Source organism: Dreissena polymorpha, chromosome 4, assembly GCF_020536995.1.
Source record: "Dreissena polymorpha isolate Duluth1 chromosome 4, UMN_Dpol_1.0, whole genome shotgun sequence".
NCBI lineage: Eukaryota > Metazoa > Mollusca > Bivalvia > Myida > Dreissenidae > Dreissena > Dreissena polymorpha.
In genome coordinates, this window is record NC_068358.1 from 51189413 (window position 1) to 51208098 (window position 18686).

The 18686-nt window shown below is 36.4% G+C and overlaps 1 long non-coding RNA gene across 12 annotated transcripts in view; it reads left to right on the forward strand.

Annotated features, from left to right (window-relative positions):
* LOC127876074 (uncharacterized) overlaps positions 1-17570 on the forward strand; it is a 35165-nt gene extending 17595 nt beyond the window's left edge. For 4 of the 12 annotated variants that reach the window (XR_008047640.1, XR_008047634.1, XR_008047633.1 and 1 more), the window contains exons 7-17: positions 721-782; positions 2457-2518; positions 3294-3355; positions 5031-5092; positions 5868-5929; positions 8441-8502; positions 11011-11072; positions 13111-13172; positions 14846-14907; positions 15682-15743; positions 17416-17570. This is a non-coding gene — a long non-coding RNA (uncharacterized LOC127876074). Of the gene's footprint in view, positions 1-720; positions 783-2456; positions 2696-3293; positions 3356-5030; positions 5272-5867; positions 5930-8440; positions 8503-11010; positions 11073-13110; positions 13173-14845; positions 14908-15681; positions 15744-17415 lie in introns of those variants that run through there. The other 8 variants (XR_008047641.1, XR_008047643.1, XR_008047639.1 and 5 more) reach the window with 2 other exon arrangements.
* The last annotated feature ends 1116 nt before the right edge of the window (positions 17571-18686 follow it).

Consider the following 18686-nt stretch of genomic DNA (forward strand, 5'->3'; position numbering starts at 1 on the left):
CATACTGCATGACCTATCTTTTTTATTGTTTAAATCCATTCGGCTTGGCATGCTCTTTAAGAAAAGGTATGGGTATGGGGTGTCTACGCGCAAAAGTTTGACTTTATTTTTCGTTGAAGTTGTTGATTTTACATTTAATTTGTTAAGGAAATATTTTGGTATATTGTGACCTAAACTAACTTTAGGGAAAAATGAAATATCATCTGCAAGTGCAAAATATGACTGGAAAAGCTGATTTTTGGTCATTTCTTAGCAAAAGAGAAGATTATAAGTGCATTAAATGCATGAATTCAGATGATTTGACCTGGAATAGTTGTTTTTCAAGTTGACCCTCCACCCTTATAATGCCGAATAAGGGCTAAATTGCTTTCCAACTTAAATTCAAAGGCATATTGGTTGACCGTGTAGCATTAATGTGCTACATGAAGTCAGAATTCAACGCCTGGGTCCCCGTGATCCAGTAACGCAACAATAGCTTGTGCGTAAAGCATAAACATTCAAACAGAGCCCCATTTCACCGACATGGAACGGCGGACATTTTTACAGTTTGGACAGTGCAGCAGATGCTTAGCTGAGCCAGCCTTCATATTAAGTACAATCATGAATATAACAAGCTTTATCACTTCATATTATTCATAGAAATACACTTAAAATACATAAATGCATGTGTTTTTTTTTTCATTTTATATCTATTTCAATTGGGTATTTTGACTTTTTCAGGTAGAGGAATGTCTGCGACTAAGCCGAGGGCCACTGCATAAGGGTTATTGATGGCAAAACAGGTAATAATACTAAATTATTATCATGTACACAAGCAAATAAGCATATTAATGATGCTTAAGGTGTGAAATACTGCCATAATCAGGTTTGTGGTCACTCAAACCCTTGCCGTTGTGCAATTCCCCGTTCAATTTGAATCTATAGTTCCGCGTCCCGACACGTAAAGCTCGTGCTTTGCTGGCAGCGGAAGTTGGCACTTAACAGGTTTATCCTTGTTCCTGAGCATGTATGCAGTACAGCTGAGTTAATTTGCTACTTGTAACCCTACAATTAGCTTGTGTTTGGTATTGTTTTCTCACAAAATGCTTACTGTTAATGTTCTGGCTTGAAAGGATGTCGCGTCGGACTTAAACATAGGATTGTTGTAGCAAGTGTCCCCTTCATCATTTACCTAAGAGGGATCTTTTTGCCAAAATTTGGCACTTTCAGCAACCAGTTTTGTTTTTTATTTGGTACATGCTTCTCTCATTCAGTGATGTAAGGGAAGTATTGACCATATTCGTGTGTCTTTGCATACAAAGATGACATGGATCGATGATATTTGTTGTGTTGAGAATTCTGCGTGAAGCTGTGTGCCCAGAAGAAGTACTAGAAACCCCTTTCAGGAAGCCTACATTGATCTGAGCTCCCTTTCTTGCCCTGCTAGTACATGGAACCTCATTGCTAAGCTTATAATTCTTGCCTACATATATGGATCTTGTTCATTTTAACCTTTCCTTCCGGTCTAAACCCCCAACATGAGCATTTTTTTCTTTCGCTCGGTTATGAACCTCCATTTTGACCTGATTGCCTCCATAAAAATAGTCAAAAGTACTTATTTTTTGCCCAAAATATAAAATTTTGTATTCTCTTGAACCTCTAAATGAGAGCTGGCAGTGCATATTGACCATCTGCTGCAGTTTAAAGGCACCCATGACATTATATGCTAGAATATATCATTGGCTGCTGGTAAATAAAGGGGCTCCGAGTGACAAGGCGCTTTCAAGATTTCACACTTTTATTGTTGCGCAACAAAAAGTTATTGGAAGCTTATTGATTTCTACACTTCAAAGTATCTTTGATCTCTCAATTTTACTAATTTTTTTCATTGTTTTGGATGAAATTGGATTTTTTTTGCTTTGAAATTGACATTTTTGGGGTTATTAAAAAAAAAACACTAAAAAGACATTATCAAAATTGCTTAGAGTGAAAATATCTAACTAATTCATTCTTTCCCCACCCCGCATAAGCCCCGGGTGCCTATCCATTTGGTTTGTTTTGGTATTTTGTTGAAGATATTGAACACAACAGCTTTAAATCTTAAAGGGACATTTAAGCTTTAACAGGCCTAAAATCGCCTTCTTCGGACGGAAAACACCAGCGTGTGAAAATATGATATAAAATGGCCAAATGGACAGATAATCCAGCCAAACTTAATATATTGGTGCAATATGAATAGGAAGATAATAATATGCAAGAAAAACACATTTTAATCATAATATAATTCTCCTTTAGGTTACAATATACTAAATCATTTTGGTGTTCAATGCTATACCCTCTAAAAAATGGAACGTCATTTATTTGAAGACACAACTCTCTGTATGTGCACTTGCCATGACTTTATTTTTGAATATTTCTGTGTGCATGTGGTAGGGAAAACATTGTTGTATACTACAAATTCAGTGTTTTGCTTATAGGTTGGAGACTACATGAGATTTTGACAGATGGCGGGAAACCCTCATCAACTGGAGATCAGCCGGTAAAAAGGTGGCCTTAAAACAGTGACCGTTGATTCGCGTCGAGTTCTTTCTTACATACTGCATGACCTATCTTTTTTATTGTTTAAATCCATTCGGCTTGGCATGCTCTTTAAGAAAAGGTATGGGTATGGGGGTGTCTACGCGCAAAAGTTTGACTTTATTTTTCGTTGAAGTTGTTGATTTTACATTTAATTTGTTAAGAAAATATTTTGGTATATTGTGACCTAAACTAACTTTAGGGAAAAATGAAATATCATCTGCAAGTGCAAAATATGACTGGAAAAGCTGATTTTTGGTCATTTCTTAGCAAAAGAGAAGATTATAAGTGCATTAAATGCATGAATTCAGATGATTTGACCTGGAATAGTTGTTTTTCAAGTTGACCCTCCACCCTTATAATGCCGAATAAGGGCTAAATTGCTTTCCAACTTAAATTCAAAGGCATATTGGTTGACCGTGTAGCATTAATGTGCTACATGAAGTCAGAATTCAACGCCTGGGTCTCCGTGATCCAGTAACGCAACAATAGCTTGTGCGTAAAGCATAAACATTCAAACAGAGCCCCATTTCACCGACATGGAATGGCGGACATTTTTACAGTTTGGACAGTGCAGCAGATGCTTAGCTGAGCCAGCCTTCATATTAAGTACAATCATGAATATAACAAGCTTTATCACTTCATATTATTCATAGAAATACACTTAAAATACATAAATGCATGTGTTTTTTTTTTCATTTTATATCTATTTCAATTGGGTATTTTGACTTTTTCAGGTAGAGGAATGTCTGCGACTAAGCCGAGGGCCACTGCATAAGGGTTATTGATGGCAAAACAGGTAATAATACTAAATTATTATCATGTACACAAGCAAATAAGCATATTAATGATGCTTAAGGTGTGAAATACTGCCATAATCAGGTTTGTGGTCACTCAAACCCTTGCCGTTGTGCAATTCCCCGTTCAATTTGAATCTATAGTTCCGCGTCCCGACACGTAAAGCTCGTGCTTTGCTGCCAGCGGAAGTTGGCACTTAACAGGTTTATCGTTGTTCCTGAGCATGTATGCAGTACAGCTGAGTTAATTTTCTACTTGTAACCCTACAATTAGCTTGTGTTTGGTATTGTTTTCTCACAAAATGCTTACTGTTAATGTTCTGGCTTGAAAGGATGTCGCGTCGGACTTAAACATAGGATTGTTGTAGCAAGTGTCCCCTTCATCATTTACCTAAGAGGGATCTTTTTGCCAAAATTTGGCACTTTCAGCAACCAGTTTTGTTTTTTATTTGGTACATGCTTCTCTCATTCAGTGATGTAAGGGAAGTATTGACCTTATTCTTGTGTCTTTGCATACAAAGATGACATGGATCGATGATATTTGTTGTGTTGAGAATTCTGCGTGAAGCTGTGTGCCCAGAAGAAGTACTAGAAACCCCTTTCAGGAAGCCTACATTGATCTGAGCTCCCTTTCTTGCCCTGCTAGTACATGGAACCTCATTGCTAAGCTTATAACTCTTGCCTACATATATGGATCTTGTTCATTTTAACCTTTCCTTCCGGTCTAAACCCCCAACATGAGCATTTTTTTCTTTCGCTCGGTTATGAACCTCCATTTTGACCTGATTGCCTCCATAAAAATAGTCAAAAGTACTTTTTTTTGCCCAAAATATAAAATTTTGTATTCTCTTGAACCTCTAAATGAGAGCTGGCAGTGCATATTGACCATCTGCTGCAGTTTAAAGGCACCCATGACATTATATGCTAGAATATATCATTGGCTGCTGGTAAATAAAGGGGCTCCGAGTGACAAGGCGATTTCAAGATTTCACACTTTTATTGTTGCGCAACAAAAAGTTATTGGAAGCTTATTGATTTCTACACTTCAAAGTATCTTTGATCTCTCAATTTTACTAATTTTTTTCATTGTTTTGGATGAAATTGGATTTTTTTTTTGCTTTGAAATTGACATTTTTGGGGTTATTAAAAAAAAAACACTAAAAAGACATTATCAAAATTGCTTAGAGTGAAAATATCTAACTAATTCATTCTTTCCCCACCCCGCATACGCCCCGGGTGCCTATCCATTTGGTTTGTTTTGGTATTTTGTTGCAGATATTGAACACAACAGCTTTAAATCTTAAAGGGACATTTAAGCTTTAACAGGCCTAAAATCGCCTTCTTCGGACGGAAAACACCAGCGTGTGAAAATATGATATAAAATGGCCAAATGGACAGAAAATCCAGCCAAACTTAATATATTGGTGCAATATGAATAGGAAGATAATAATATGCATGAAAAACACATTTTAATCAGAATATAATTCTCCTTTAGGTTACAATATACTAAATCATTTTGGTGTTCAATGCTATACCCTCTAAAAAATGGAACGTCATTTATTTGAAGACACAACTCTCTGTATGTGCACTTGCCATGACTTTATTTTTGAATATTTCTGTGTGCATGTGGTAGGGAAAACATTGTTGTATACTACAAATTCAGTGTTTTGCTTATAGGTTGGAGACTACATGAGATTTTGACAGATGGCGGGAAACCCTCATCAACTGGAGATCAGCCGGTAAAAAGGTGGCCTTAAAACAGTGACCGTTGATTCGCGTCGAGTTCTTTCTTACATACTGCATGACCTATCTTTTTTATTGTTTAAATCCATTCGGCTTGGCATGCTCTTTAAGAAAAGGTATGGGTATGGGGGTGTCTACGCGCAAAAGTTTGACTTTATTTTTCGTTGAAGTTGTTGATTTTACATTTAATTTGTTAAGGAAATATTTTGGTATATTGTGACCTAAACTAACTTTAGGGAAAAATGAAATATCATCTGCGAGTGCAAAATATGACTGGAAAAGCTGATTTTTGGTCATTTCTTAGCAAAAGAGAAGATTATAAGTGCATTAAATGCATGAATTCAGATGATTTGACCTGGAATAGTTGTTTTTCAAGTTGACCCTCCACCCTTATAATGCCGAATAAGGGCTAAATTGCTTTCCAACTTAAATTCAAAGGCATATTGGTTGACCGTGTAGCATTAATGTGCTACATGAAGTCAGAATTCAACGCCTGGGTCTCCGTGATCCAGTAACGCAACAATAGCTTGTGCGTAAAGCATAAACATTCAAACAGAGCCCCATTTCACCGACATGGAATGGCGGACATTTTTACAGTTTGGACAGTGCAGCAGATGCTTAGCTGAGCCAGCCTTCATATTAAGTACAATCATGAATAAAACAAGCTTTATCACTTCATATTATTCATAGAAATACACTTAAAATACATAAATGCATGTGTTTATTTTTTCATTTTATATCTATTTCAATTGGGTATTTTGACTTTTTCAGGTAGAGGAATGTCTGCGACTAAGCCGAGGGCCACTGCATAAGGGTTATTGATGGCAAAACAGGTAATAATACTAAATTATTATCATGTACACAAGCAAATAAGCATATTAATGATGCTTAAGGTGTGAAATACTGCCATAATCAGGTTTGTGGTCACTCAAACCCTTGCCGTTGTGCAATTTCCCGTTCAGTTTGAATCTATAGTTCCGCGTCCCGACACGTAAAGCTCGTGCTTTGCTGGCAGCGGAAGTTGGCACTTAACAGGTTTATCCTTGTTCCTGAGCATGTATGCAGTACAGCTGAGTTAATTTGCTACTTGTAACCCTACAATTAGCTTGTGTTTGGTATTGTTTTCTCACAACATGCTTACTGTTAATGTTCTGGCTTGAAAGGATGTCGCGTCGGACTTAAACATAGGATTGTTGTAGCAAGTGTCCCCTTCATCATTTACCTAAGAGGGATCTTTTTGCCAAAATTTGGCACTTTCAGCAACCAGTTTTGTTTTTTATTTGGTACATGCTTCTCTCATTCGGTGATGTAAGGGAAGTATTGACCTTATTCGTGTGTCTTTGCATACAAAGGTGATATGGATCGATGATATTTGTTGTGTTGAGAATTCTGCGTGAAGCTGTGTGCCCAGAAGAAGTACTAGAACCCCCTTTCAGGAAGCCTACATTGATCTGAGCTCCCTTTCTTGCTCTGCTAGTACATGGAACCTCATTGCTAAGCTTATAATTCTTGCCTACATATATGTATCTTGTTCATTTTAACCTTTCCTTCCGGTCTAAACCCCCAACATGAGCATTTTTTTCTTTCGCTCGGTTATGAACCTCCATTTTGACCTGATTGCCTCCATAAAAATAGTCAAAAGTACTTATTTTTTGCCCAAAATATAAAATGTTGTATTCTCTTGAACCTCTAAATGAGAGCTGGCAGTGCATATTGACCATCTGCTGCAGTTTAAAGGCACCCATGACATTATATGTTAGAATATATCATTGGCTGCTGGTAAATAAAGGGGCTCCGAGCGACAAGGCGCTTTCAAGATTTCACACTTTTATTGTTGCGCAACAAAAAGTTATTGGAAACTTATTGATTTCTACACTTCAAAGTATCTTTGATCTCTCAATTTTACTAATTTTTTTTTTGTTTTGGATGAAATTGGATTTATTTTTTTTGCTTTGAAATTGACATTTTGAGGGTTATTAAAAAAAAAAACACTAAAAAGACATTATCAAAATTGCTTAGAGTGAAAATATCTAACAAATTCATTCTTTTCCCACCCCGCATAAGCCCCAGGTGCCTATCCATTTGGTTTGTTTTGGTATTTTGTTGCAGATATTGAACACAACAGCTTTAAATCTTAAAGGGACATTTAAGCTTTAACAGGCCTAACATCGCCTTCTTCGGACGGAAAACACCAGCGTGTGAAAATATGATATAAAATGGCCAAATGGACAGATAATCCAGCCAAACTTAATATATTGGTGCACTATGAATAGGAAGATAATAATATGCAAGAAAAACACATTTTAATCAGAATATATTTCTCCTTTAGGTTACAATATACTAAATCATTTTGGTTTTCAATGCTATACCCTCTAAAAAATGGAACGTCATTTATTTGAAGACACAATTCTCTGTATGTGCACTTGCCATGACTTTATTTTTGAATATTTCTGTGTGCATGTGGTAGGGAAAACATTGTTGTATACTACAAATTCAGTGTTTTGCTTATAGGTTGGACACTACATGAGATTTTGACAGATGGCGGGAAACCCTCATCAACTGCAGATCAGCCGGTAAAAAGGTGGCCTTAAAACAGTGACCGTTGATTCGCATCGAGTTATTTCTTACATACTGCATGACCTATCTTTTTTATTGTTTAAATCCATTCGGCTTGGCATGCTCTTTAAGAAAAGGTATGGGTATGGGGGTGTCTACGCGCAAAAGTTTGACTTTATTTTTCGTTGAAGCTGTTGATTTTACATTGAATTTGTTAAGGAAATATTTTGGTATATTGTGACCTAAACTAACTAAGGGAAAAATGAAATATCATCTGCAAGTGCAAAATATGACTGGGAAAGCTGATTTTTGGTCATTTCTTAGCAAAAGAGAAGATTATAAGTGCATTAAATGCATGAATTCAGATGATTTGACCTGGAATAGTTGTTTTTCAAGTTGACCCTCCACCCTTATATAGCCGAATAAGGGCTAAATTGCTTTCCAACTTAATTTCAAAGGCATATTTGTTGACCGTGTAGCATTAATGTGCTACATGAAGTCAGAATTCAACGCCTGGGTCTCCGTGATCCAGTAACGCAACAATAGCTTGTGCGTAAAGCATTAACATTCAAACAGCCCCATTTCACCGACATGGAATGGCGGACAATTTTACAGTTTGGACAGTGCAGCAGATGCTTAGCTGAGCCAGCCTTCATATTTAGTACCATCATGAATATAACAAGCTTTATCACTTCATATTATTCATAGAAATACACTTAAAATACATAAATGCATGTGTTTTTTTTCATTTTTATATCTATTTCAATTGGGTATTTTGACTTTTTCAGGTAGAGGAATGTCTGCGACTAAGCCGAGGGCCACTGCATAAGGGTTATTGATGGCAAAACAGGTAATAATACTAAATTATTATCATGTACACAAGCAAATAAGCATATTAATGATGCTTAAGGTGTGAAATACTGCCATAATCAGGTTTGTGGTCACTCAAACCCTTGCCGTTGTGCAATTCCCCGTTCAGTTTGAATCTATAGCTCCGCGTCCCGACACGTAAAGCTCGTGCTTTGCTGGCAGCGGAAGTTGGCACTTAACAGCTTTATCCTTGTTCCTGAGCATGTATGCAGTACAGCTGAGTTAATTTGCTACTTGTAACCCTACAATTAGCTTGCGTTTGGTATTGTTTTCTCACAAAATGCTTACTGTTAATGTTCTGGCTTGAAAGGATGTCGCGTCGGACTTAAACATAGGATTGTTGTAGCAAGTGTGCCCTTCATCATTTACCTAAGAGAGATCTTTTTGCCAAAATTTGGCACTTTCAGCAACCTCTTTTGTTTTTTATTTGGTACATGCTTCTCTCATTCAGTGATGTAAGGGAAGTATTGACCTTATTCGTGTGTCTTTGCATACAAAGGTGACATGGATCGATGATATTTGTTGTGTTGAGAATTCTGCGTGAAGCTGTGTGCCCAGAAGAAGTACTAGAAACTCCTTTCAGGAAGCCTACATTGATCTGAACTCCCTTTCTTGCCCTGCTAGTACATGGAACCTCATTGCTAAGCTTATAATTCTTGCCTACATATATGTATCTTGTTCATTTTAACCTTTCCTTTCGGTCTAAACCCCCAACATGAGCATTTTTTTCTTTCGCTCGGTTATGAACCTCCATTTTGACCTGATTGCCACCATAAAAATAGTCAAAAGTACTTATTTTTTGCCCAAAATATAAAATTTTGTATTCTCTTGAACCTCTAAATGAGAGCTGGCAGTGCATATTGACCATCTGCTGCAGTTTAAAGGCACCCATGACATTATATGCTAGAATATATCATTGGCTGCTGGTAAATAAAGGGGCTCCGAGCGACAAGGCGCTTTCAAGATTTCACACTTTTATTGTTGCGCAACAAAAAGTTATTGGAAGCTTATTGATTTCTACACTTCAAAGTATCTTTGATCTCTCAATTTTACTCTTTTTTTATTGTTTTGGATGAAATTGGATTTTTTTTGCTTTGAAATTGACATTTTTGGGGTTATTAAAAAAAAAAAAAACACTAAAAAGACATTATCAAAATTGCTTAGAGTGAAAATATCTAACAAATTCATTCTTTCCCCACCCCGCATAAGCCCCAGGTGCCTATCCATTCGGTTTGTTTTGGTATTTTGTTGCAGCTATTGAACACAACAGCTTTAAATCTTAAAGGGACATTTAAGCTTTAACAGGCCTAAAATCGCCTTCTTCGGACGGAAAACACCAGCGTGTGAAAATATGATATAAAATGGCCAAATGGACAGATAATCCAGCCAAACTTAATATATTGGTGCAATATGAATAGGAAGATAATAATATGCAAGAAAAACACATTTTAATCAGAATATATTTCTCCTTTAGGTTACAATATACTAAATCATTTTGGTGTTCAATGCTATACCCTCTAAAAATGGAACGTCATTTATTTGAAGACACAATTCTCTGTATGTGCACTTGCCATGACTTTATTTTTGAATATTTCTGTGTGCATGTGGTAGGGAAAACATTGTTGTATACTACAAATTCAGTGTTTTGCTTATAGGTTGGAGACTACATGAGATTTTGACAGATGGCGGGAAACCCCCATCAACTGGAGATCAGCCGGCAAAAAGGTGGCCTTAAAACAGTGACCGTTGATTCGCGTCGAGTTCTTTCTTACATACTGCATGACCTATCTTTTTTATTGTTTAAATCCATTCGGCTTGGCATGCTCTTTAAGAAAAGGTATGGGTATGGGGGTGTCTACGCGCAAAAGTTTGACTTTATTTTTCGTTGAAGTTGTTGATTTTACATTGAATTTGTTAAGGAAATATTTTGGTATATTGTGACCTAAACTAACTTAAGGGAAAAATGAAATATCATCTGCAAGTGCAAAATATGACTGGGAAAGCTGATTTTTGGTCATTTATTAGCAAAGAGAAGATTATAAGTGCATTAAATGCATGAATTCAGATGATTTGACCTGGAATAGTTGTTTTTCAAGTTGACCCTCCACCCTTATATAGCCGAATAAGGGCTAAATTGCTTTCCAACTTAAATTCAAAGGCATATTGGTTGACCGTGTAGCATTAATGTGCTACATGAAGTCAGAATTCAACGCCTGGGTCTCCGTGATCCAGTAACGCAACAATAGCTTGTGCGTAAAGCATTAACATTCAAACAGAGCCCCATTTCACCGACATGGAATGGCGGACATTTTTACAGTTTGGACAGTGCAGCAGATGCTTAGCTGAGCCAGCCTTCATATTTAGTACAATCATTAATATAACAAGCTTTATCACTTTATATTATTCATAGAAATTCACTTAAAATACATAAATGCATGTGTTTTTTTCATTTTATATCTATTTCAATTGGGTATTTTGACTTTTTCAGGTAGAGGAATGTCTGCGACTAAGCCGAGGGCCACTGCATAAGGGTTATTGATGGCAAAACAGGTAATAATACTAAATTATTATCGTGTACACAAGCAAATAAGCATATTAATGATGCTTAAGGTGTGAAATACTGCCATAATCAGGTTTGTGGTCTCTCAAACCACTGCCGTTGTGCAATTCCCCGTTCAGTTTGAATCTATAGTTCAGCGTCCCGACACGTAAAGCTCGTGCTTTGCTGGCAGCGGAAGTTGGCACTTAACAGGTTTATCCTTGTTCCTGAGCATGTATGCAGTACAGCTGAGTTAATTTGCTACTTGTAACCCTACAATTAGCTTGTGTTTGGTATTGTTTTCTCACAAAATGCTTACTGTTAATGTTCTGGCTTGAAAGGATGTCGCGTCGGACTTAAACATAGGATTGTTGTAGCAAGTGTCCCCTTCATCATTTACCTAAGAGGGATCTTTTTGCCAAAATTTGGCACTTTCAGCAACCAGTTTTGTTTTTTATTTGGTACATGCTTCTCTCATTCAGTGATGTAAGGGAAGTATTGACCTTATTCGCGTGTCTTTGCATACAAAGGTGACATGGATCGATGATATTTGTTGTGTTGAGAATTCTGCGTGAAGCTGTGTGCCCAGAAGAAGTACTAGAAACCTCTTTCAGGAAGCCTACATTGATACTGAGCTCCCTTTCTTGCCCTGCTAGTACATGAAACCTCATTGCTAAGCTTATAATTCTTGCCTACATGTATGTATCTTGTTCATTTTAACCTTTCCTTCCGGTCTAAACCCCCAACATGAGCATTTTTTTCTTTCGCTCGGTTATGAACCTCCATTTTGACCTGATTGCCACCATAAAAATAGTCAAAAGTACTTATTTTTTGCCCAAAATATAAAATTTTGTATTCTCTTGAACCTCTAAATGAGAGCTGGCAGTGCATATTGACCATCTGCTGCAGTTTAAAGGCACCCATGACATTATATGCTAGAATATATCATTGGCTGCTTGTAAATAAAGGGGCTCCGAGCGACAAGGCGCTTTCAAGATTTCACACTTTTATTGTTGCGCAACAAAAAGTTATATGAATCTTATTGATTTCTACACTTCAAAGTATCTTTGATCTCTCAATTTTACTATTTTTTTTTTATTGTTTTGGATGAAATTGGATTTTTTTTGCTTTGAAATTGACATTTTTGGGGTTATTAAAAAAACAAACACTAAAAAGACATTATCAAAATTGCTTAGAGTGAAAATATCTAACAAATTTATTCTTTCCCCACCCCGCATAAGCCCCAGGTGCCTATCCATTTGGTTTGTTTTGGTATTTTGTTGCAGATATTGAACACAACAGCTTTAAATCTTAAAAGGACATTTAAGCTTTAACAGGCCTAAAATCGCCTTCTTCGGACGGAAAACACCAGCGTGTGAAAATATGATATAAAATGGCCAAATGGACAGATAATCCAGCCAAACTTAATATATTGGTGCAATATGAATAGGAAGATAATAATATGCAAGAAATACACATTTTAATCACAATATCTTTCTCCTTTAAACTAACTTTAGGGAAAAATGAAATATCATCTGCAAGTGCAAAATATGACTGGGAAAGCTGATTTTTGGTCATTTCTTAGCAAAAGAGAAGATAATAAGTGCATTAAATGCATGAATTCAGATGATTTGACCTGGAATAGTTGTTTTTCAAGTTGACCCTCCACCCTTATATAGCCGAATAAGGGCTAAATTGCTTTCCAACTTAAATTCAAAGGCATATTGGTTGACCGTGTAGCATTAATGTGCTACATGAAGTCAGAATTCAACGCCTGGGTCTCCGTGATCCAGTAACGCAACAATAGCTTGTGCGTAAAGCATTCACATTCAAACAGAGCCCCATTTCACCGACATGGAATGGCGGACATTTTTACAGTTTGGACAGTGCAGCAGATGCTAAGCTGAGCCAGCCTTCATATTTAGTACAATCATGAATATAACAAGCTTTATCACTTCATATTATTCATAGAAATACACTTAAAATACATAAATGCATGTGTTTTTTTCATTTTATATCTATTTCAATTGGGTATTTTGACTTTTTCAGGTAGAGGAATGTCTGCGACTAAGCCGAGGGCCACTGCATAAGGGTTATTGATGGCAAAACAGGTAATAATACTAAATTATTATCATGTACACAAGCAAATAAGCATATTAATGATGCTTAAGGTGTGAAATACTGCCATAATCAGGTTTGTGGTCACTCAAACCCTTGCCGTTGTGCAATTTCCCGTTCAGTTTGAATCTATAGTTCCGCGTCCCGACACGTAAAGCTCGTGCTTTGCTGGCAGCGGAAGTTGGCACTTAACAGGTTTATCCTTGTTCCTGAGCATGTATGCAGTACAGCTGAGTTAATTTGCTACTTGTAACCCTACAATTAGCTTGTGTTTGGTATTGTTTTCTCACAAAATGCTTACTGTTAATGTTCTGGCTTGAAAGGATGTCGCGTCGGACTTAAACATAGGATTGTTGTAGCAAGTGTCCCCTTCATCATTTACCTAAGAGGGATCTTTTTGCCAAAATTTGGCACTTTCAGCAACCAGTTTTTTTTTATTTGGTACATGCTTCTCTTATTCAGTTATGTAAGGGAAGTATTGACCTTATTCGCGTGTCTTTGCATACAAAGGTGACATGGATCGATGATATTTGTTGTGTTGAGAATTCTGCGTGAAGCTGTGTGCCCAGAAGAAGTACTAGAAACCCCTTTCAGGAAGCCTACATTGATCTGAGCTCCCTTTCTTGCCCTGCTAGTACATGGAACCTCATTGCTAAGCTTATAATTCTTGCCTACATATATGTATCTTGTTCATTTTAACCTTTCCTTCCGGTCTAAACCCCCAACATGAGCATTTTTTCTTTCGCTCGGTTATGAACCTCCATTTTGACCTGATTGCCACCATAAAAATAGTCAAAAGTACTTATTTTTTGCCCAAAATATAAAATTTTGTATTCTCTTGAACCTCTAAATGAGAGCTGGCAGTGCATATTGACCATCTGCTGCAGTTTAAAGGCACCCATGACATTATATGCTAGAATATATCATTGGCTGCTGGTAAATAAAGGGGCTCCGAGCGACAAGGCGCTTTCAAGATTTCACACTTTTATTGTTGCGCAACAAAAAGTTATTGGAAGCTTATTGATTTCTACACTTCAAAGTATCTTTGATCTCTCAATTTTACTAATTTTTTTATTGTTTTGGATGAAATTGGATTTTTTTTTGCTTTGAAATTGACATTTTTGGGGTTATTAAAAAAAACAAACACTAAAAAGACATTATCAAAATTGCTTAGAGTGAAAATATCTAACAAATTCATTCTTTCCCCACCCCGCATAAGCCCCAGGTGCCTATCCATTTGGTTTGTTTTGGTATTTTGTTGCAGATATTGAACTCAACAGCTTTAAATCTTAAAGGGACATTTAAGCTTTAACAGGCCTAAAATCGCCTTCTTCGGACGGAAAACACCAGCGTGTGAAAATATGATATAAAATGGCCAAATGGGTAGATAATCCAGCCAAACTTAATATATTGATGCAATATGAATAGGAAGATAATAATATGCAAGAAAAACACATTTTAATCAGAATATATTTCTCCTTTAGGTTACAATATACTAAATCATTTTGGTGTTCAATGCTTTACCCTCTAAAAAATGGAACGTCATTTATTTGAAGACACAATTCTCTGTATGTGCACTTGCCATGACTTTATTTTTGAATATTTCTGTGTGCATGTGGTAGGGAAAACATTGTTGTATACTACAAATTCAGTGTTTTGCTTATAGGTTGGAGACTACATGAGATTTTGACAGATGGCGGGAAACCCTCATCAACTGGAGATCAGCCGGTAAAAAGGTGGCCTTAAAACAGTGACCGTTGATTCGCGTCGAGTTCTTTCTTACATACTGCATGACCTATCTTTTTTATTGTTTAAATCCATTCGGCTTGGCATGCTCTTTAAGAAAAGATATGGGTATTGGGGTGTCTACGCGCAAAAGTTTGACTTTATTTTTCGTTGAAGTTCTTGATTTTACATTGAATTTGTTAAGGAAATATTTTGGTATATTGTGACCTAAACTAACTTTAGGGAAAAATGAAATATCATCTGCAAATGCAAAATATGACTGGGAAAGCTGATTTTTGGTCATTTCTTAGCAAAAGAGAAGATTATAAGTGCATTAAATGCATGAATTCAGATGATTTGACCTGGAATAGTTGTTTTTCAAGTTGACCCTCCACCCTTATATAGCCGAATAAGGGCTAAATTGCTTTTCAACTTAAATTCAAAGGCATATTGGTTGACCGTGTAGCATTAATGTGCTACATGAAGTCAGAATTCAACGCCTGGGTCTCCGTGATCTAGTAACGCAACAACAGCTTGTGCGTAAAGCATTAACATTCAAACAGAGCCCCATTTCACCGACATGGAATGGCGGACATTTTTACAGTTTGGACAGCGCAGCAGATGCTTAGCTGAGCCAGCCTTCATATTGTGTACAATCATGAATATAACAAGCTTTATCACTTCATATTATTCATAGAAATACACTTAAAATACATAAATGCATGTGTTTTTTTTTCATTTTATATCTATTTCAATTGGGTATTTTGACTTTTTCAGGTAGAGGAATGTCTGCGACTAAGCCGAGGGCCACTGCATAAGGGTTATTGATGGCAAAACAGGTAATAATACTAAATTATTATCATGTACACAAGCAAATAAGCATATTAATGATGCTTAAGGTGTGAAATACTGCCAAAAGCAGGTTTGTGGTCACTCAAACCCTTGCCGTTGTGCAATTCCCCGTTCAGTTTGAATCTATAGCTCCGCGTCCCGACACGTAAAGCTCGTGCTTTGCTGTCAGCGGAAGTTGGCACTTAACAGGTTTATCCTTGTTCCTGAGCATGTATGCAGTACAGTTGAGTTAATTTGCTACTTGTAACCCTACAATTAGCTTGTGTTTGGTATTGTTTTCTCACAAAATGCTTACTGTTAATGTTCTGGCTTGAAAGGATGTCGCGTCGGACTTAAACATAGGATTGTTGTAGCACGTGTCCCCTTCATCATTTACCTAAGAGGGATCTTTTTGCCAAAATTTGGCACTTTCAGCAACCAGTTTTGTTTTTTATTTGGTACATGCTTCTCTCATTCAGTGATGTAAGGGAAGTATTGACCTTATTTGCGTGTCTTTGCATACAAAGGTGACATGGATCGATGATATTTGTTGTGTTGAGAATTCTGCGTGAAGCTGTGTGCCCAGAAGAAGTACTAGAAACCCCTTTCAGGAAGCCTACATTGATCTGAGCTCCCTTTCTTGCCCTGCTAGTACATGGAACCTCATTGCTAAGCTTATAATTCTTGCCTACATATATGTATCTTGTTCATTTTAACCTTTCCTTCCGGTCTAAACCCCCAACATGAGCATTTTTTTCTTTCGCTCGGTTATGAACCTCCATTTTAACCTGATTGCCACCATAAAATTAGTCAAAAGTACTTATTTTTTGCCCAAAATATAAAATTTTGTATTCTCTTGAACCTCTAAATGAGAGCTGGCAGTGCATAATGACCATCTGCTGCAGTTTAAAGGCACCCATGACATTATATGCTAGAATATATCATTGGCTGCTGGTAAATAAAGGGGCTCCGAGCGACAAGGCGCTTTCAAGATTTCACACTTTTATTGTTGCGCAACAAAAAGTTATTGGAAGCTTATTGATTTCTACACTTCAAAGTATCTTTGATTTCTCAATTTTACTAATTTTTTTATTGTTTTGGATGAAATTGGATTTTTTTTTGCTTTGAAATTGACATTTTTGGGGTTATTAAAAAAAACACTAAAAAGACATTATTAAAATTGCTTAGAGTGAAAATATCTAACAAATTCATTCTTTCCCCACCCCGCATAAGCCCCAGGTGCCTATCCATTTGGTTTGTTTTGGTATTTTGTTGCAGATATTGAACACAACAGCTTTAAATCTTAAAGGGACATTTAAGCTTTAACAGGCCTAAAATCGCCTTCTTCGGACGGAAAACACCAGCGTGTGAAAATATGATATAAAATGGCCAAATGGACAGATAATCCAGCCAAACTTAATATATTGGTGCAATATGAAAAGGAAGATAATAATATGCAAGAAAAACACATTTTAATCAGAATATATTTCTCCTTTAGGTTACAATATACTAAATCATTTTGGTGTTCAATGCTATACCCTCTAAAAAATGGAACGTCATTTATTTGAAGACACAATTCTCTGTATGTGCACTTGCCATGACTTTATTTTTTAATATTTCTGTGTGTATGTGGTTGGGAAAACATTGTTGTATACTACAAATTCAGTGTTTTGCTTATAGGTTGGAGACTACATGAGATTTTGACAGATGGCGGGAAACCCTCATCAACTGGAGATCAGCCGGTAAAAAGGTGGCCTTAAAACAGTGACCGTTGATTCGCGTCGAGTTCTTTCTTACATACTGCATGACCTATCTTTTTTATTGTTTAAATCCATTCGGCTTGGCATACTCTTTAAGAAACGGTATGGGTATGGGCGTGTCTACGTGCAAAAGTTTTACTTTTATTTTCGTTGAAGTTGTTGATTTTACATTGAATTTGTTAAGGAAATCTTTTGGTATATTGTGACCTTTATCGCGATTACGACCCAATTAAGAGGAACGCGTGAATTGATAAATTGAAAACAATTATCCTGCTTAAATCTAACACACTCAGTAAATTAGATGTTCGGTTTACGTGAAAAAAGGTATGAACGTTTTAAAACATCAGGGGGGGGGATAATGTTCTAGCCTGCACTTATTCGAGGGGGCAAATGTCCAAGGGGCTTATGTCCTATGGGCTTATGTCCGTTCCCAACTTGAATCATAGGGCATTTTAAAACTGATAATTATTGCACGATATTGCAATGTTATGTACAATTTTGCTCGTTCATGTATGTTGTTTATGTGTGTATTAAACACCATAAAACCATCGTATTTTCTCTTACATTCTAAATTTTCTTACATCTCCTTTTTAAGCAACAATATTTATTTTTCATGATTCTAAATTGTCGGACATACGGATTTTCGTACAGTCAGTTAAACAGCGCTATTTTATCAGATTTTGGCCCTGTTTTGCTTATCTGATGATCCTTCGATCATGCATTTTTACAACCGGATTAAAGTAATAAAACAGAATCATGTCTAAGGGCAATCGACCATTAAATTTGCGTACCTTGTAAACCTCTAATAAGCAATGGTTCCTTCCAACAGCGATTGAAATGATATCGTATTAAGAAAGCTAAACGTTTATTGTGTTTACTTTTCATATATTATTTCAGGTGATTGCAAAGATGTTAAGTTGTATTTTTAAAGCACAAGACGAAGGGTACAGCACAATAAAATTATGTACATTGATGTATTATTTCTACTTCAATTAAATAATTGACAAACGAACATAACACACTTGTCTCTAAGTATTTTTCGTATTAAAATTTTCCAACACGAAAGACAATATCTTTAAGTGACCGGAAACTTACAATAATTACGGCATATAGTAAAAGCAGAGTTGTCTGAACCATAAGTAATATAAAAAAATAAAAAATGACACAGCTTATTTTTCCCTAAAGCATAAA